The 21,280-nt window shown below is 41.6% G+C and overlaps 1 protein-coding gene across 6 annotated transcripts in view; it reads left to right on the top strand.

Moving 5' to 3' along the window:
* Positions 1-21,280, top strand: part of FYN (FYN proto-oncogene, Src family tyrosine kinase) — a 210,016-nt gene that overhangs the window by 115,825 nt on the left and 72,911 nt on the right. The window lies entirely within an intron of this gene.

Below are 21,280 nucleotides of genomic sequence, written 5' to 3'. Positions count from 1 at the left end.
ACATCCATAAATAATTATGAGTTTTAGTTCTCCTTTCCAACATTTATTTATTTATTTATCTCTCTTATTTTGCCTCTCTGCATAGGACCCACAGTACAGCGTTAAGCAAAGTAGGGAGAGCACACCTGCTCGACTTGTTCTTAATTTTAAAGGGAAGGCTGCTAACATTTCACCATTGAACACGAGGCTTACTCTTGGGATTTGGTTAAAACTCTTTAGGTTAAGAAAGTTTCCTTGCGATCCTAGTTTGCTAAGAGTTTCTGTTTTTTAAAATCACAAATAAGTGTTGAATTTTACTCAGTGCTTTTTCTGCATCCATTGATAAGATTGAGGGTTTTTCTCTTTTAATCTGATAATGGGGAACTTGCTGTCAGCAGCTTTCTTAAGTTAAATCATCCTTGCATTATTGGTAAAAATCCAAGTTAGCCATGATATATTCAGTGCACTATTGGGTTCATTTGCTAATATATTTTTAGGATTTTTATTTGTATTTATATCTGAAATTGGCCTATAATTTTCCCTTTTCCCTACTGTCCTTGTCTGGTTTTGATAATAAGATTATACTAGTGCTTTTCCATTCTCCATCTCTGAAACTTGCATCTTTTTTTCTCTAAAACCATCTGAACCTAGTGCTTATTGGTTTTGTTTTCTTTGATGGAGAGACGAGTAGACTTCTAACTGATACATCAATTTCTTCAACGGTTATAGGACTGTGTTTTTCTGAAATTCTTCATTTCACTGAAATTTTCAAACTTAATGACATACAGTTCTGCATAGTACACTCTTAGTTTTTAATCTCTGTTGAATCTGTAGTTATAGTCTCTCTTTTATTCCTAATATTATTTTGAGTGTTCCCTGTGTTTTTCTTGATCGATTTTGGTGATTTGCCTGTTAACCTTTTAAAATAAACAGCTTTTTCTTTGTTAATCTTCTCTAGTACATCTTTGTTTACTGATTTTATTAGTTTCTACCCTTCATTAATCCCTTCTTCCATGTTCTTCAGATTTACTCTTTCACTTTCTTACCTCTTGAGTTGGATATTTATTAATTTTCCATCTTTTTTCTTTTCTAGGATCAGATTTAAGTATTTTCCTCTAACTACATCATTAGTGGAATCTGCCCAGCTGTATTACGGAATATTTTCGTCATCACTCAGTTTTAAGAATCTTACCATTACCATTAATTGTTTCTTCTTTGATCCATGAGTTACTAGCAGTGTCATTTTAAACTCCCAAACAAGTAAGAGTTTTTTAGTAACCATTTTGTTTAGTAGTCTAACTTTAAAAAATCTATTGTTGTTAGAGAATGTTGTTTGTGTGAAACCAGCTCCACAAAATTCACTGAGACTTGGTTCATGGCCTAGTGTGTGATCGATTTCTTAAAAACATTCCATGAATATTTTTTTAAATGCATATTCTCTGATGGGTGCTGGGAAGATAGAGCTCTAAAAATATACCCATTAGACGAAACCTCTTAATTATGTTGTTCAAATCTTTGATGGACTTATTAATTCATCAGTCATTCAGGGAGGTATTGTTAAAATCTCTCACTATGTCATTCTGTCCTTACAGTTCTGACAATTTGCTTTAATCGTGGAAGAGTGTCGAAGAGCCCTTTGCTGGCACCGTCCCCTTTCTCTCAGAACATGGATTCCCTTCTTCAGCTTCTAAGAAACTATCAGTCTAGTTTCTCAGAAGCCCTGGCCTCAGGGCATTCACCTTCAGATTACCTTGTTAGATTTAACACTGTGGGCTGTTTCATGGGCAAAGAAAAGAGCTGCTGTGCTTGCAGGAGCCTTAGAGTTCATCTAGTCCAACCAGTATCTGTTTATCTAAATTCTGCCCAAACATCTCTAGCGTCACATAGTCTCTACCATCTTTGGGAAGTTCTCATCATTAAAACACGTCATAAGAAAATATTCTTCTATGTAACAACCTATTGGTTTTTTTAAAGACTGCTTAAATGTCTTCTTTTGCTTAGAGCAAAAATAATGTTCAGTTTTTGTATTAGTTTTTCCCAACATAATTTCAGGTCTTTCCAATATTTGTTATTTTCTGGACAAGTTCTAGATTCTATATAGTCATGGCTTGAGAGACTTTCAAATTGTACACACACACACACACACACACACACATGAGTGTGTGCATATATCTCTCTATAAATATGTTTTTAAAAATCTTGTTAGCTAATTACTAGGGAAGCCCCTCAGAAAAATATGCTATATTGAGGCTAAAACCCACTGACCCCAACATATAAGAATTTCTCTCTCTCAAGAGAAACAGTTGAGATGAGAGACTATGGCTCTTGTCTGTTGTTCTTAAGGTGTACACCAAGATCCATGCAGTCCTTGTCCTGAAGATCAGCAGCAACTACAGGAGGAAGGGAACTAATACACAGCAACAAATTTCCTGTTATAAAAAAAAAAAAATCCAACTTTATTTAGAAATTTTGCCGATTTGCTGACATATAGTAAGTGTTATATTTGGAAGTTCCAGAATTCACCACTTATACACTAAGGAAATAGTAAGAGGTGTCAGAAGATCTCCCCCCATGGGAGTAGTACCCTGTTGTGCTTGCAGGGAGTTGGCTGTAAATCATGGGCACTCCACTCCCTGTCCCTCATGATCCTCTCTAACCATCAAGAAAGCAAACCCCAGCTTGGGGCCCGGAACTATTCAGACAGTTAAAGAGTCCCACCTTCAAACAGACAGTGTCTTAATTACTTAATACAATGCTTAGCATTTACTTAATGAGGAAGAGAGGGACAACATTGCCCTTTTAAATGGTCTCTGTCTCTTCGTGCCTAAAATTTCATTATTGTTACAATTTAAAGACTCAAAGTTCAGGTTTGCTAAGAATGGGTCAGTGTGTAGTGTGACAGCTCCTTCATTATGGTCAGTTAACCACCTTAGCTCAGCCTAACTAAGGGGAGGACCTTCATGATAACCAACAAAACCTCTTCTCTTGGTTAAGCCAAGCTAGGTTTGTTAAGTTATACCCAACATGTTCATATAATAAAAGCTCCTGTGTTTCTAAGTATTTCTGAAACCTTCTCTTACGTGAAGCTAGACCTAATGCTGTATTTCAGTAAACACTGCATTAGATCACTCTGGCTTTCCTGAGCCATGTCAAACAATTGACTCAAATTGAAATCACTCAGCTAACACCCCCCAAATCTTTTTCACACGTGCTGCTGCTGAAACCACACGCCCACCTTCCTGTAGTTATGCAACATTTTTTTTTTTCAGGCCCTCACGTTTTCCTTCACTAATTCTATCATCGCAGTTCTGGCCCTATTACCCTAGCCTATCAAGATATTTTTGTGTCCTGAGATTGTCACCTACAACATTTCCTATACCTCCAAAAGTTTGTCTCCTCTGAATATTTTATCAAGTAAATTTTCCGTATCTTCATCTAAGATGTTGGCAGAGTTGTTGAAGAGCTCAGAGCCCTGTTTTATGCTCCTTAGAGTCTACCTTCTAAGTGGACGTGAACTCACTGATCAGCCCCATTTAAATACTATCATACACTTCATTGCCCTGGTATCCAGCCCACATTTTCCTGTCTCCCAAGGGAATATGAGAGGCCTTTTTGGATAATGCATTGCTGAAGTCCATAAAGACCCACATTTCTCTGATCCCTTTCAAAATAGAAAGCGGGCTAACCATCCCTCTCCTATATGAGGGATCAGAGCAAATGCTGACACACTTTAATGGGATTACCCAAATTGGACTTTTTTCATCTAGCACTCCTTGATACTTTTTCCATAAGACCCATCTATTTTAATAAGACCAATTAATGTTGAGATTTCAAATATGGAAATGGCACTGAATTTTATCCAAAGCTGTTTTCACCCCTGTTTTTGTGGGCATTCGGTTTAACAGTTTTCCTCACGTGTGCTGAACTATTAAGTACTAGGATGTGTCAGCTAGAATGTTAGAGATAAACCAAGTCCCCCAGGGGCTCCTGGGTGGCTCAGGCGGTTGAGCGACTGCCTTCGGCTCGGGTCATGATCCTGGGGTCCCGGGATCGAGTCCTGCATCGGGCTCCCTGCTCAGCGGGGAGTCTGCTTCTCCCTCTGACCGTCTTCCCTCCCTCTTGTGCTTTCCATCTCTCATTCTCTCTCTCTCTCTCTCTCAAATAAATAAATAAGATCTTTAAAAAAAATTTTAAAAAAATTTGTATATAAAAAAAAAAAAAACCCAAGTCCTGCAGTGCCATTCCACCAGTCAACAATCCTGTTCCTCTACTCCACCCTCCCCATCACCTTCCTAAATCAAGACTCATTAATACTGGCTTGGTCCACCAAAACTGCTTCTTAGCTGTGTGCCCCTCTTCTGGGTGCTCCCTTTGCTGAGCCATTCTGCATGGAGCTAGCAGACCAAGTCATTCGCTCAGAGCTCTTTGGGGCCTCCCTTCCACACTCCAAACTGGGTCCGTCCTGCTCCCTTGGCTGACAATCTGCTCAGAGCCGCCTCCCCATTCCTCAGACTTACACCACCAAGTGGAGTTATGACTGGTCCCTAAACGTCTCCCCTGCTTCCCTGACTCCCTGATTGCCATCTTTGCTACCAGTGTTCCTGAGGTGGAGAATGTTCCAATCAATTTCTAAATTTAGAAATTCTGCTCCTCTCTCAAGCAATAAAATAAACGCTTCTCCTTGATGAAGTCTGGACTGATCCTCCATTGAAAGTGATTTCTTCCTCTTCTGAGCTCGTGTTAGCAGTGTAGAATTGTTTCTACACTTGTTTTATCAAAAGTTGCTCCGGTGCTGGGACAAGAGCTTATTCACCTTTTTAGCTCACAAAGGGCCAGGTGCCTAGTAGATGGGACATACTTGTTGGATGGCTGAGTAGATGGATGGATATAGATGGATGGTGTTGAGATTCAAAAGAGAGAAATAATTTGTCAAGATCACAAAGTTTTGAGTAATAGAATGGATAGTAGTCAGTTCCCATATTCACCGATAAGGTGTTTGTCCAACACTGTACCACATTCTATTCCATGGTTTTGCTTTGATCTTTTTGTGGAAATATTAGTCATAAAACATCCAGTTTTAAGAATTAGACCAAAAGTCCTATATTTAAATGTAATACCTCTTGTTTTTGCACATTTAGAAATATATATTTGGGGAAAAGGCATGGTGAGCTTTTCTTACCACATTCTTCTAGCTTCATAAATAATTTGACCTTAAGAAGGAGACACTGCCACTTTGGAAACTTTGTGCCACACAACTTAAAACATCTTCAAATATATTGGAAACATTGGTCTTTCCAACTCTAAAAATCAGAATTCTCTTAACAGAAGAATGCACTTGAGTCATACTGTGTCAGCAGTTTTTTTGTGTGTTTTGTTTTGTTTTGTTTTGTTTTAATTTGAGTGAGGAGTGGGCTAGGAATCTGATGTTAAAAATAAGAGCTTAAGCCCAGGGATGAAATGATTACCCCACTAGCGAGGTGGTTCTGGCTTTCTCAGGCTACCCTGTAACAAAAGCATGATGTTGTCAACCTGAGCGAGGGCTGATTAGCCTCATTTGAATCTGAAAGGGAGCCCACATCCTTCCTGTTGCCATGCAAAGATGCTGGAAAGAACTCACAGAGAAAGCAGATGGACTAATATGTGTTATGTTTCTCAGACGTCTTGTCCCCAGTGCCCCGAAAACAGTGCAGTAATTGGGAATGAGGTTGAACGAGAAAAGAACAAAGGAATGAAAGTATAAAATGCTGAGGAAAAGCCAGCCAGAAGCTATTCTTTTTAATCTGCTTCTCTTAGTGCTTTTTCAAATGTGGTTCTGTAGATAGTGGCAAAGGGGAAGAAATGCAGGGTCATTTTTTCCGTTTTCAAGTCAAATTGTTATCTTGCACAATAGACCCACCGGGACTTGCTTTCATTCATGGGTTGACCAACTCCCACTCTACCAATTTCAAAAGTGAAGGTGGCCAATCTATCCTTTTGTTGTTCTGTAATGTTGGTTGGAGCCTCTTTCTTGCTTTTTAAAATAAGTTCCCCCAAAGTCTGGAATAGCTGAAGCCCAAGCCATTTATTTCAGCAGTTCAGTCAAAATTTCCAATTTGCCTCCAATGTTAGTTTAAAAAAAAAAAAAAACTTGAATTATAGTGGCATGATTATGGATAGACAAAAAAAAAAAGAAAAAGGAAGGAAGGAAGAAAAGAGAGGAAGAAGGGGAAAGAGCCTAACATTCCTTTTCTCACCGAGTATTTCTTGAGTTACTCTGGTACAGGCAAAATTTATCACTGTTAGTGACGTTGTGGTCATGTTGCAGAAAGTCACAATTGAAGGAATCTGGAGTCATGTAAATAAAGGCAAGGACTACTTCAAAATGGGCAAGTATCTTAGTGGCAGTTGAACACACTGTCACTGCATGTTCAGAAGTTAAAGATGTCAGATTTAAATTAGATGTAACAGGGGCATCATACAGAAATGGGCATGTAAATTCTAGGATTCTTGCCAGGGGAGATCATGCAGTATTTCTGGAGGTCTTCACAATAAGCAAGATTTCCATCCCTACACATTGCAGGCATTTATTCCTATAATTTCTTAATTCCAAATTTGTTTCCACACATAGATTTTGAGCATACATTTGCTTAAAATATTCACGGGGTCATGAATGCTATCTTGCTTGTGCTGAAGCTTTACCCTGTTATAATTGAGTTATCTAAATTGAAACTTTTTACCTTTTAAGGAAAAACTCCGGAATCATCTAAAAAAATGTATAATTTGCCTGAGAGATGCAGAATAGCTTCCAGCAGATTATTAGATGCTTTGAAAATAAATAGGGCAGAACCTGGTTCTCTTTGCCCTCTCCTGGGGCATTTTATAACATTTTGGGTTCACCTTTCAGTAAGCATCTGTTGGGTTAAGGAGCTCTTAAGTTTTTCTATATTAGGAATATAGTCTTGTCATATAAAACCCACTTATTTGGGTGCACATGCACACGGCATTGTCCCTCCTTTCAGGTAGCCCAGTCTGTCTATTATAAACATGATTATTATTGCCATTAAATTTTAGCTCCTGCTCCAAAAAGACAGTCAAAGGTTTGTTGCATGTGAAAGATCAGCAGGCAACATTGGAGCTGCAAATATTCGGGGTTTTTTTTATTATTATTCACTTCACCCATGAGTCAACAACCCTTAGAAATTTGCCACAGACTCAAAATGTGAGCACTAGAAGAAATATTCAAGATTATCTGGATCAGGGGTGCTGGGTGGCTCAGTCAGTTAAGCATCCAATCTCAGGGTCGTGAGATCGAGCCTCGAATCGGACTCTGCACCAGGCTCAGCCCTGGGCATGGAGGCTGCTTAAAATATTCTCTCCTTCTCCTTCTGCCCCTTCCACATCTCTCCCCCTCTTTTATTTAAAAAAAAAAAAAATTATCTGAATCAACCATTGCAGAGGCTAGGCCCAGGAAGAATGAGTGGCTTACCTGAGGTCACCAGTGGGTCAGAGCAGAGCAGCAGTGCACATGTTTGCTTTTTAAATTATTCTGTTCACCTGTTAGGGAACATATTTCACTGCAGATGGTTTACCACTTTTGAGCAAATGCACCACATTTTCAACTTGGGTTAATCTTTTCAATTACTGAGTATATGTTACCAGTGCTGTCCAAAGACTTAAAATGCAAAACACAAATGCAGGCAACACAGGTAATTTTAAATTTTCTGGGAGCCAACCATGATGAAAAAGCAAAAAGAAACACCTGAAAGTAATTGTAATAATGTATTTTATTTAGGATGACAGATCCAAAATATTACCATTTCAACATGCAGTCAATATTTCAAAATTCATTAATGACTGACTTTACATAATTTTCTTCCTATTAAGTCTGAAATCTGGCTATATACTTTGCACCTACGTCACATCTCAGTTTGGACCAGTCAGAAGCTGTTAGAGATGATGTACCACGTTGGACAGCACAGGTCTCTACAGCTGAACAGGCCCAAGCTTTGCACCAAACCACATGCTCATAGCCTTTGAAATTGTAAATAGCCCTGAGTCTGGTTCACATTTCTTCTGACTTTTTGCTCTTAACATGCCAAGCTTGTCTCCTGAAAACCCGAGAGAAGTAAGCAAGCACAAACTGCCGTAAAATGAGTGTATCTATTGCAAACACGGTCCCTCTCTTGCTGAGATAGTGTTACCATGTGATATATGACTCCTGCCTTCCTCTAATTCCATGAAGTTCTGCATTTCCTTAATGTCAGAAGTTCCCTTACCGGCTGCAGCTGTTTCCTGTGGATAATGTTCTAAATGGCTTTTATTTATGAGCTGTCTTGTGCTGTAACTGCTATCAGAATGAGTACGTATTCTGAAGCCTGTACCCCAAGTCAGTCCAATTAACGGTCTTCTAAGAAATAATTGTTAAACTTTAGCTATAGCTTTCCACAGTGATCTCTCTCACCTTGACCTAATTACAACATTTAGCGTTAAAATATGTAAGGAGGGAAGGGCGCCTGGGTGGCTCAGATGGTTAAGCGTCTGCCTTCAGCTCAGGTCATGATCTCAGGGTTCTGGGATCTAGCCCCACATCGGGTCCCTGCTCAGTGGGGAGCCTGCTTCTCCCTCACCCTCTACTGTTCCCCCAGCTTGTGCTTTCTTGCTCTCTCTGTCAAATAAATAAAATCTTAAAAAAAAAAAAAAGTAAGGAGGGAGATCAAAGAAGAGGATCATTTTGCTTTCTGTTTGTTCAGCATCAGCTCTCACATCTCCCAGCCCCCACCTCCAAGCAGAGAAGCAAAGGCAACACGTGGAATAGTAATGACGACTGGGGAAGCTGTGGCTAGCTCTTACTTTCCTCATCATCGAAGGAGGAGGAGTAACAGCTCCTACCTCAAGGCCTCGTTAGAATGAAGTGCAAAGCCCAATATCTGGCACATAGTTCATGCTCAACAAAAATGAGAGCATTCTGGTTTAGTTTGCAATTGCTTCGAAAAAATGGTTGGGCAAAATAGAAGGCAAGTAGGTGTGTCTAGTCTGAAAAATGGAAAGGGAGCCTGCCAGCTTTTTGTAGGACATTATCCACATGATTTTTGGAACCAAACCAGGCTCTACCCAGAGCCGAGAGCTTTGTTTCCATTGTGTCTTCAGCATGACTGTAACCAACATCACTTTCAGTGATGGTGGGAATGTTGGAGCCAAAATGACAAGTTCATTTCAAAGGACAGGCATTGTATAGCGACAGGGGGAGGAGCTGACCCAAATGGCGTGTTTCAAGTCATCAGAACGGTATTCATATCTGATTTTCATAAGGAGCTGTGACAGATGTACAGGAGAAGACTGAATAAGCATTTTGGATGCCATTTGGATTCTTTTGTGATGCTTCTTTACACAGTTCCACAGAGTAAGGACTTTTGCCTGTGCTGCCCAATAAACCTTGTAGCTGGAGCTCTCCTCGAAGCCTCCAGGTACCATCTCCTGGTTGAACGCAGCTACAGTCTCGCCTCATAGTTGCTTGCTACTCATGGGTGCACTTCTCTCATTGGACACTGGGAATCCTGAGAGTATTTCTGAATCACTCCCTTTCTCTGCTGAACTCCCTCAGTCCCCTGACTGAAGTACCACTTGTGGTAGGAACAACATAGAATCCTAGTGCAGGACTCCATGGACACACTTTAAGTTCTTAAGGAATGCTTTAGTTACCTACATCATCTGTCTAACCATTCATCCCAGTACCTGAATTCTCAGTAAGTTGGCTTCTCCCTTTTGGGGGCCATTTTTCATCTGTTTCTGTGATCCAAATATATAGCACTAAGAAAATATAAAGGGGGGCTTTCCTTTTAGTTTTCTTGATTGCTCTGAAGTTTTAGCCCCTGTTGCTGTTAGAGGTCCTGAAGACCGAGCTGACTCAGGAGGTCAGGCCCCGACCACACAGAAAACAGTCAGCCGCTTCACCTGACCTTACACACCATGCCCTTCTTGTTTGCTTTGCCTTGGTTAGGCACTTGCACACTCCAGAAAAAGAGAGGGCTGTTAAAAACATGCCAAACAGTGGTATATTCAGACCATGGAGTACTGCTCAGTAATAAAAAGTACTGTAATAAATAAAGCAATAAAAACTACTGTACTACTCAGCAATAATAATCTAATGAAAGGCATTTTATTGTAGATAAATGTCAAAAAATAAGTGAATAGGAAAAGTACTTACTGTAGGACTACATTTATATGAAGTTCTGGGCCAGACAAAACTCATCTGTGTGGTAGAAATCACAACTGTGACTGTTTTGCATGGGCCTGACGGCAAGGAGCACTGATGGATCTTTCTAGAATGATGAAAATGTTCTCTATCTCTAGAGGGGTTTGGGCTACACCAGTACATTTGACAGAACTCATTGAACTGTGCACTTAAGAGCTATACATCATACTGTATGTGAGTTATACGTAGACTAGAAGGAAACTGAGGTGCGTGGGTGACACAGTCCATTAAGCATCGGACTCTTGGTTTTGGCTCAGGTTGTGATCTCAGGATCTGCATGCGTCTGCTTGGGAATCTCTTCTCTCCCCCTGCTCCTCCCCCACACCCCACGCGCACATTTGCGCTCTCTCTCTAAAAAAAAAAGAAAAAAGAAAGAAGCTCACAGAGGGAGTTAAAAAGTCCATAATCCTTGCTAAACCTCCCCGAATTATTAGTAATTCTCTTTTCATTTCTGAGATATTTTCTCCAAAGCTAGCTCCCAAGTAGCTGTTCATCAGCCCCTTTTTATACCTGTTACATAGTAGAGCAGCAGTTTCTTGTTTCTTTTGGACCCTTCCTGGTGCCACAGTACACAAATGGTCAACCACATTTCAGAAGCGTAGAGTGACTCCCTTTTCACGAAGATTGTTCCAGATTATATGGGAAATCAGTGTTTTCTAAATTGTGCAAGGGAAAATTATTACTTGGAGAATAGTTTCTGGAAGGCATCGACTATATACTCCTCCCTAATTTGTGATTGACTGTATTAATTTAGAATTTGGAGGAATGCTCGTACACCAGTACTTGCTGTAAAGTGTCCAGTATTGTGAAATGCAGACGTTTACATTAGATTTTAAATCTGTTTCCTACTCCCTACCCTCTCCCTCCAGTCTGTCCTCCCTGCTGTTAAGTAATCTTTCTGAAATACCAACCTATTGTGTAATTCTTGCTCAGAAGCTTGGATGGCCTGCTCCTGCTTTCACATTTAGGCCCCTGCCCAACTTTCTGCTTGCCCATCTCCACTCTTGGCTTTCATCACACCAAACAAGGCTGCTCTCTGGAATGTTCCTTCTAGAATCTGTGCCTTTGTAAGAGCTGGAGAGCACTTGGCCCACCCCCTCCCTCACCAGTCCCTCCTGCAGGCCCAGCTCAGATACCTGTGCTCTGAGAACCTGTCCCAGTCTCCTCGGGGTAGGAATGACCCACATGCTCAAGCTCCTAGAGCACATGTGTGTTTCTCTGGAGGGCACACTTGACCACATTGGAGCAGGACAAATCCTTTGCATGTCTGCCTTAGGTTGGCTGGTCTCTCTTCAGCAAGGGGGATAGCATTTTGCATCTTTGTATTCTGTGCACGCTGCTGGAGACATAGTATTGGTCTATAAAAGATGGGTGGATGAGTGTTTAGATTCATTCCTTCATTCAGCACTGCAGCAGTAACCTTCTCAGGATGGACCTCTGAAGAGGAGGCAAATGAGGACCAGAATGTTGTGTGTCCCTAGCAAAAGCAGACTTTCTAGGACAATGTTACAGTGTTCTGGTCCTGCATTTTTTACTTTCTTTTTCCAAGTGGTAACAAGAATCTGATGATGTTCTCTGCCTGAGTTGCACTTACTACCTCTCCTCTGCATGAAGGAATTCCTACCTAGTTTTGAGAGCGAAAACCAGAACATACCAATGCCATATAAACCAGGACAAGGGAAAAAATGAAAAACCTAACACAAATACCACCTGACAATAAATTTGCTCTTTTATATTTTCTGAATACCTTCACATACACCACCTAGTTTTATCTTCACAAAAATCCCACGAATTAAGCAGAGAAGGGATAATTATTCCAGCAAGCAAATGAGAAAACTGAGGTGAAGTAAAGGCCAGATGATTTGCCCAAAGTCACACGCCTGGTTAGTGATAATGCTGAGACCAGAATAGAAGTCCATGTGCTCCCACCAGGCTGGGAGATTTTCAAAAGTACGAGTTCCCAGGAAAGATCAAATAATTGCTAGAAAAGCACTTCCGATCTCCAACGAAAACAGATCTTTCCAGCTGAGTGCCCTCCCTAAGGCCTGAAGAGTATTATCTGCCAAGTAGTTATTCTTTTGTCTTCTGCATGAACTACTCCAGGCTGAAGGCCACTGTGAAATCTGTGAGAATCAACAGCGGCCACACACTGCCACAATATTTTTGCAACTTATGGGATAAATGTCCATTTGGATAGAAATTAGGGAGTGTCTTTTCTTAAATCCTTGCTGGGACACAGATGTGGGTGCTAATGCAGATACGGAGCTTGGTCACATGCTCTATGTGTGTGTGTGAGTGTGTGTGAGGCTGGGGTGGCAGGGGGAGACACAAGACCACTCTTTCTGCTAAGCCAATCTAATATTTAAAAGCAAACATTTAACCATGGAATCACGGCTGCAGAAACTGCATTTACAGCTGCAGCAGCATCATTCCTCTGGGGAAGGAAAGATGGCTATTTTCCAAACTGTTCATAAAGGGCGAGAGTCGGGGATGAGAAGACAGCCTGCTCATACTTAGAACTGCACAGCCCAATCTCGTGCCTTGCATTAGAGACCTCACTCAGAAGCTGTCTGCAGAGATAGCTCACTGGCTTTGAGACCTAGGGTTGGTTCTACCAGATCTTTCAGACCTCCTTTTTTCTATAATAAACAAAATTCCATGCATTTTATTGGGAGTGAAAGAGCCGTGTCTTTATAGACATGCACAAACGAGGGGCTGTGAATTTGGTCCACCTTACTGATTTGTGCACAGAAAAGACCACAGTCACTCCAGACCTTAAGCCTATTCGTAACTGTGTTTAGAGCAAAGTTGCCTTTGATACCAAATTTGAGCCACTCTCGGGCACCCCGCTTTGGGATTCTCTTGCCTTTTTCGCATCCACTCTGTCCTGTTCCCTCTTCCCCACTTATCTTTCTCGCAGGGTCTCCATTGGCTAGCTTTGCTAACCAAACTGCACAGGCATTTCACTGACCGTAGTCAGAAAATGAGCTTCTGAAAGAAGCGGCACCAAGGATCCTTGGGGAAGGCACAGGAAGGGGCTCATCATGTGAGCCCTCTTGGTCGAAGCCCTCATTCCTCTGATTCTATAGCCAGAATTACAGCAAGTATTTCCTTTTATTTTCCTGTGAAGCCTATTTGTACAGCTGCTTCAGGGATCTGGAATAAAACATAGGGGGGGAAACCATAAAGTGAAATAAGAAATACAGAGAGACAGGTAAAGAAAACCACATTTTTTTTGTTATCACTCCTGAAATAACCCACTAATATCTAACTTTGTACTTGGAATTCTGGTCAAAACTATAATGTTAAAGAATGTCATCAAGGCCCTTTGCCATTGCAGTATTAACAGAGTTTTCTCAAACATGGATTGAGTGTGTGACCACAATAATAGGACAAATTGTGACTCATTGATTGTGTGGGTGTTTGTAGGTATGGGTGACCTTGTCATGTAGATTTTGTTTCTTGTTAATTTCCTCATCAACAAATAAAAAGGGAGCAATAACTAATGTCTCGGTTACTTTTTACCTAAAATGGAAAATGATACATTCTCATATTTGGCTTTTGGCCTTTGGATTCAAATTTAGTTCTTCAAATAGTGGGACAGTTCTGTTCAGCTGCAAAGTCTGTTTGGTTCTATTCCCACAGAGCATGTGTGAATTCTTCCTTTTGTCAGAAGCTGAGATTGATGAATTCTCCCTTCCCAGTTATTTCACAGATGATTTGCAGTGAGCCAGGCATTGACTCAAATCATCTCTACTGTGAGGGTCTGAGTTAGAAGTTGCTGAATATCATGTAAATGAATAAACCTTGGCTTCAAGCCCAGAGAAGAGGGCTTGTGCACAATATTAACATCCAATGTTAATATTGTGCATACCTTCAGCATCTTTGGGAGCATGACCTTAATACTTCTTGGGGGTGTTTGTTTCTGCATTGGGAGACATGGATTTGCCACACTAAATGCCACAAGTGACAGCTTTTCCTTCTTTTCTGAAGGTTGAAGAAGGAGCATGGTCTTCAACAGTCAAGTAGACATGGATTTAAAATCTGCCTCAATCACTCGCTAGCTGTTTGCTCTTAAATGAGTTCCTTTATCACTCTGAGTAGTTTAGGTTTCCGGTGGCAAAATAGAGTAAACAAACAAAATGTAGATCCATCTCGAACAATGCCTGGTAGAGAGTAGGCTCTCAGAATTGTTTATCCCTGTCTCCTTTCCTTCTTTTCACTAGGAACTCTGGGGAGTGACCCTAAAAGATAAGAGTTTTTTATTAATTCTTCAGTTGAAGGTATTGTTTTAATCACTACCCTTCCTACAAAAAGAATAAGACATTTCTGAGGGAGTCATGAGAGGCAACGTGGCATAGCCTAGTGGTTCTCAAAGTGTGGACCCAGACCAGCAGCTTCGAAATTGTTCAGGAACTTGTCAGAAATGCACGTTCTCGAGCCCTTCCCCAGACCCATCTTGGAAACTGCAGGTAAGGCCCAGCAGTCCGTATTCACAAGCCTTTCCAGATAATTCTCATGTGTGTTAAGTTTGAGAACCACTGGTATAGTGAGAAGAACACCAGACTCGTTACGTGTTCTGCTCTATAAGCCAGCAGTCATTTCCTTGCTCAGCCTCGACCTCCTCATCTCTGAAATGAGAGATGGGAGGCACCAAATGTCCTCCACGCTCTTTTCCAGTTCTGGCATCTTGTGGTTCTAATCTCAGTCTAGCTGTGCCCAGGCAACATTTTCATAATGATCATACTCTAAAGCAGAGGGAAAACTTTGTTTTCATTATTTTGAAAATAGTACATTATTGTTGTAGAAAATAAAAATAAGCAAAATGAAGAAACTTAGAACCAACCAGAAACTCAGTATCCCCATCCAGGGATAATCTTTTGTCCTGTGCTCTTCCAGTCCTTTTTTTTTTTTTTAATGTTAATGCACATGTATACATTAACCTGTGTGTATGTATAGAAACACCTACCCATAGTCATTCAGTATCCATGGTATACAGTCAAGAAAAGCCTTTCCCCCTGTGGAACTTTCATTCTCATGGAGGGAGGTAGACAGTAAACAAATAACTAATTAAATATAAGATCACTTCTGAGGGTATTAGGTATATGAAGAAAATAAAACAGAGTGATATGAGGGGCGCCCGGGTGGCTCAGTGGATTGAGTGTCTGACTCTTGATTTCGATTCAGGTCATGATCTCAGGGTCCTGAGATCGAGCCCCACCTGGAGCTCTACGCTCAGCAGGGAGTCTGCATGTCCCTCTCCCTCTGCTCCTCCTCTGCTCACGTTCTCTCTCTCTCTCTCAAATAAATAAATAAAATCTTTTTATTATGTTATGTTAATCACCATACATTACATCATTAGTTTTTGATGTAATGTTCCATGATTCATTGTTTGCGTATAACACCCAGTGCTCCACGCAGAATGTGCCCTCTTTAATACCCATCACCAGGCTAACCCATCCCCCATCCCCATCCCCTCTAGAACCCTCAGTTTGTTTCTCAGAGTCCATAGTCTGTCATGGTTCATCTCCCGCTCTGATTTCCCCCCAAAAAAGAGAGTGATATGATAGAGTGACAGGGAAGTGGCCAATTTAGAGTTGGTGCCAGGAAAAACCCTTCTGAGAAGGCGACATTTGAGCTGGGACCTGAATCCTAGGAATGATCCAGCTGTGTGGGTATTGGGGGAAAGAGCATTTCAGGCAAAGGGAAGTTTGTGTGGAAGCTCTAAAGGCAGCCCATCTGGCTAGGGAAGAGGCATGGAAGGGAGAGCCTTAGAAAAAGAGGCCAGAGAGATAGGCAGGGGCCAGAACAGGGATGGCTGTCTAGTTTAAATTTATTCTAAATATAATAGGAAACCATACTAAGACTAGGAAAAACTTTAAAAAAAAAAAAATCACTCTGATTGTTACGTAGAGGGCAAGAATGGAAACCAGAGAAGCAGACTCGTACTTCCACCTAGTGTTTTTTAACTTGCGTGTTTCCCCTGACTTTAACATGAACATCTTTCAAGATTATTAAGTTCTGCAGCATCATCATTTTTCCTGGCTATATAGGAATCTGGTATGATACCGTATTTTGTTAATCCCCTGTGAGTGAGTATTTAGATCATTTCCAATTTTTTGTTGTCATGAATAATACCAAAGTGAGTGCCCTCAAATCTTTGTGTACATTCTTTTTGTTTCCTTAGGATAATTCCTAGAAGTGGAAGTCCTTCCCCACTTCTAGGAATTATCCTAAGGAAATTTGAAGACTCTTTTCTTGGGTCTCTCAGTTGGTTTCATTTGTAATTACATAACCGGCATCCTCCAGTAATTTAACACCTTTAGCTGATGTATTTTTACCAGGCACGGGCCAGAGGGAGGCAAGTGAGGCACTCTCCTGGGGTGCATAATTTAAAAGCACCCAAAAGGGCGCCTGGGTGGCTCAGTTGGTTAAGCGACTGCCTTTGGCTCAGGTCATGATCCTGGAGTCCCGGGATCGAGTCCCGCATCGGGCTCCCTGCTCAGCAGGGAGTCTGCTTCTCCCTCTGACCCTCTTCTCTCTCGTGCTTTCTATCTCTCATTCTCTCTCTCTCTCAAATAAATAAATAAAATCTTTAAAAATAAATAAATAAATAAAAGCACCCAAAAAAAAAAAAACCTCAGTAATCAAGATAAATAATATCTTAATGCAATTCTTTTATCCTGATTACTGAGGTTTTTGGCATCTCTTTATTTTGCTCTCAGGGCAGGTGCCTCACTCACTTTATCCTAGGCCTGGCCCTGGCACTTTTATACGGGAAGAACATAAGAAAGTAATTATTTGTCTCTGGGCTTGATTCTGCTTTTACTTACCCTGTTAGAGAATTTCATCGTTAACTTCATTGTTAGCTACATATTAACAGTGCATGTTTCCATTATCATCTTCATTCTTAAGCAGTTAGAAAACACACATATGTAACAGGTAATGGGTGTAGATCCATATTTTTCACTTACAGGTATGTGGGGGCACAGTTGTCTTAAGCACCGTTTTTCCCTGACTCATGGCCGTGATCAAGTATCTGCTTCCCCGTCCTGCTCAGTTGCCCTGGGGGTTACAACTGGGAGGTCTGCATGGCTCCTAGGTGGAATTCACTAGGAGCCCCTAGGGGTATCTAACTAGCCTAACCTTAGAGTCCCAACAGTGGCCAGTGAGTCCCTCCATTCTGCTTGGACTTTTTAATTCTCTCCACCTTCTCAGGAAAACGGGAGAGCTAAAAAAAAGGGAAAGTTGGAGGCTTTTTCTATTTCACAAAAAAGAGAAATTGGCCAGAATCCAAAAGGAAAAAAAAAAAAACAACCCTTCAAGTAACCAAGTAAGTTTTCAGTTTATATGTTGGTTTCTTTCTCTGCATCACGCCAACACGTGGTCTCCACATAGCAGTTGAGGCCTTTTAGACTCCTTTCAGCAAATGACTGAAAACAAAGAAGGAATCTGTCTATCTGTAGAAGCAATTGCCCTCCCACTCCTCAACCACGAGGCTTGTGTGCTTGTGGCGCTGTTGACCTTGCACACTCCTACCTCTTTCCCATGGCCGGGGTCAGCCACATACGTTCCGGGCAGCCCAGCACACTGCAGACCAGGGCCGCCGTCGGCACTGTGAGATTCTCCTGGCACCACCAAACAAACGGTCTTCCTCTTCTGTCATGTACTCCTTTTTGTTACTAAACCCGGTGAGCCTATTTTCAGCAAACAAATAAGGGTTGGGCATATAGGTCCATGGATAGATGGCTTAGCAAGGAAGATTATCATCAGAAAAAGCCACAAGTCCAAAAACTGTTAACCCAAAATGTTGCAAAGCCGTATACTTCTAAACCACCCAGTTCTGGCCAAAGGCTTAGTGTCTAATCTGGGTGGAAGAGTCCTCTGCTCTTAACCCAGCACAGGTAAAGGAGAAGACCCAGGAGACCTTGCTCAAATGCCTTGGAGATGGGGCCCATTCCCAGCATCTGGTGCCCACTTGGATCTAGCAGCCCCCACTGGTCCGTGGAAGTCCCAGAGCATGAAGGAAAGGTCCTGCATTCAGGTGACTCAGGCCCTATGGGTATGGACAGTGTAATGGGAGAGGTTGATGACACTTCATGGAGCCACAGAAGTGATCTGTGAGGAATCAGAATGTGGCTGTTCCTTATTCCCTTTGAGCTTTTTGATCATATCAGGCCAAGAGGACTGTGCCCAAAATGCCAGGGCTTTCTGAACAGTCTCCTTGTGGCTTTGAGGAAGTAGTGGAGCTAAATATAACCCCTTCTGCCTGAGATCCATGTACTTTTCTCCAGGTTATCAGTCATCAGTCTACAGCTTCTGAGAAATCTGTGCTTCGGACATTAGTGTTTATGTGAAAATTAGCTTAGTAGATGCAAAACTGCTGTCTGACAGGAGTGCTATAGTTTTAGTGACCCCTGAAATTGGCTCTTCAGTGATGTGATTCATACTGAGATTTTTAACCCAAGAGTTACACTAAAAGCTCCTTTTTTTCTCTCTAAGAGTAAACGACCAAACAACCCTCCATCCCCACCTTCTAACTAATACATTAACAATGTGACTATCATACAAATACTGTGGTTCCTTTTGAGAACTCTAGGCAGTGGATTCTTTCTTGAGTTGAAACCAATTAAAGATTAGACAGAAATGCAGCTTTCTCCCTTATTTTCTTTTTTTATTGTCTTTTAATTTTTATCAAAGTCATTTTGTTTGTCTACTCAGTTAAACTCATTAAATGTTATTACTAATCCATAGTGATTAGTTTGGCAGTGTAGCTGGACACCAGTATTGGCAGATTGGCTATCTCCTGGCCAGCCAGGAAGTCACTGGATGTCATTTGTGCCTGGTGTAGAAAGACCAGCCGTAACCCCAAGAAGACCCCCAGGCTCCAGCATGCCCCCTCTTTTTACATACATACATGGCTAGTAAACCTGCAGTTTACTAAGCACCTACTACATGGACAGTTAATGGTCTAGATACTATCTACTCATTTGAACCATATGAAATTGATGTTTCCTTTTTTCAGATCAAAGATGGTCAGGTATCAGTAACTTCCTACTAGTAATTAATAGTAGAATGTCTATTCTTATAAACATCGGCATAATCCCCATTGTACAGGGAAGAAACCAGAATACTTATAGCCACCTACTCAAAATATAAATTCTAACCCTCAGTCATGGCTTTCTACCCTTCTGACACCCAAAGGCAATGAGAAAGGAAGCAAAGAGGAAAAGAAAGAGGAGAGAATTACAAGGCAACCCATTTTAGAACTGAAGGAGTAGAATTGAAACCATTAAAAGAAAAATCACTCCTCTCTCTCTCCTACGTGCCCAAATAATGAACTGCCTCGCCGGGGCCTCTCTTGAGACAGTTAGCTGGGCAAGCTGCAGGCTGCTCCATTGGAGACCACAACAGCCTTAAGTGAGAGACAGAACCCCGGCAGGGCTGTGGGAACGAGGCCAAGTCATGCAGAGATGGGCTCTGTGTGGCCTCCCTGAAATCCAACCCAACTCCATTGGTATTTGCACCATATCATCATCTTGATTTCCTTCCAACATCACATCATCATCTCCCACACATATTGCATCTTGCCAGAACCCTACATTATGAGGACTTAATGATTTAAACTAAACAAATTGCCTCCACCCTTAGGACATTACTGGGGCTAAAGAACAGGGCAGGTTTCAGGTGCCCAGTGGAATCTGTAAAACTTTTGACACCTTGAAGATATTTTTAAACCTAAAAGAACAAGAGCCACATGGTAATCCGTACTTTGCCCCAGGGATATTCCAGTTTCAAAATAGGAGGATTATGGGACTGGACAAATGGAGGGAGGTCATGCACTTTCCCCATTTGTTCAGCCAGAATGGAGGAGAGAGGGATAGTGGAAGCCATTCTTGCCATCAGGTGGAGAGATGAACATAAGTGAGGGTGACAGAGAGACACCATTATACAACCTCCCTGAATGAGAGCAGACAGAGCAGTAGGAAGGTGGAGGGCAACTTTACACCAGAAGGCACACAGCTGCTTTTGCTTCTTGAGAAGAAATTCCTTATCTCGCTTTCTGTTCATTGTCATTTGGAAGTATTTATTAAAAGCCAAGTTGCACCTAGCATTGTACTTATGTTGGACTCAATACACCAAGAATCACAAACATGGATGCCCATGTAAAGGCTTGCACAGAGAAGAAGAACCATGGTTCTTTACCAGGGCTCAGCCTTCAGCCTTCTCTCCTGAAACCTTGCCTAGATGTTTTCTCATTCCTGGCAGGGAACAGCACATTCAGAGCACCCTGTCTGGGTGGGTGCTTCGGGGCTTTGTGTCGAAGATGAGTATGATGATCATGCTGACTCCAAACACATCTCCAGATGAGGTGGAGTTTGCATGAGGAACACAAGCCCAACCTCGCCCGGCAGCCAGTCTGACAGAAAAGGAAGAAGAGGAAATGACAGTGAATTTGACCACGGATCAGCATCCCAAGCATAGTTACTCAACTAGCAGGCTTGTGCCATTTCCAGTCACTCCTCTGCAGTGAGCTTTCCTGTGGCTGGAACCACAGGCCTTGGAGGGACCCAACCCCAAAGATAGATCTGAGTTGATATTATAGGCCTCAGTTCCAGTCCCTGGCTGTGGAATAAGGCCCCCACATTGCATCTAGAACTATAAAAAATACAGATTCCTGGCCCTGCCCCAGACCTGCAGGGACACATACCCTCTGGCTCACATAGGCATGCTTCTTTAGGATATATGCCTAGGAGTGGAATTGTGACTCATAGGAGAGATGCATCTTCATCTTCACTAAATGATGTGAAATTGTTTTTACAAAGTAATCATAACAATTTACGTCCCACCAGCAGTGTTTGGGAATTCTGTTGTTCTACATTTTTATCAGTACTTCGTATCAGCAGACTGAAAATTCTGCCAATAGCATCACTTCTTTATGCTGGAATTTCGAGAGAGAAAGGAGGGGGTGAGTTTAGGGTAGGTTTGGTTTGGTTTGAGAATAAATGATATTTTGTCACCTGACCTAAATGAGAAAGTAAAAATGCTCTGGTACCAAAAAAGTGATCA

Source organism: Callorhinus ursinus, unplaced genomic scaffold (assembly GCF_003265705.2).
Source record: "Callorhinus ursinus isolate GAN/ISIS: 27379988/994484 unplaced genomic scaffold, GSC_fseal_2.0 scaffold6, whole genome shotgun sequence".
In the NCBI taxonomy this organism is placed as follows: domain Eukaryota; kingdom Metazoa; phylum Chordata; class Mammalia; order Carnivora; family Otariidae; genus Callorhinus; species Callorhinus ursinus.
Note: the sequence above shows the minus strand (reverse complement) of the source record. Positions and strands in the feature narration are given on the sequence as shown.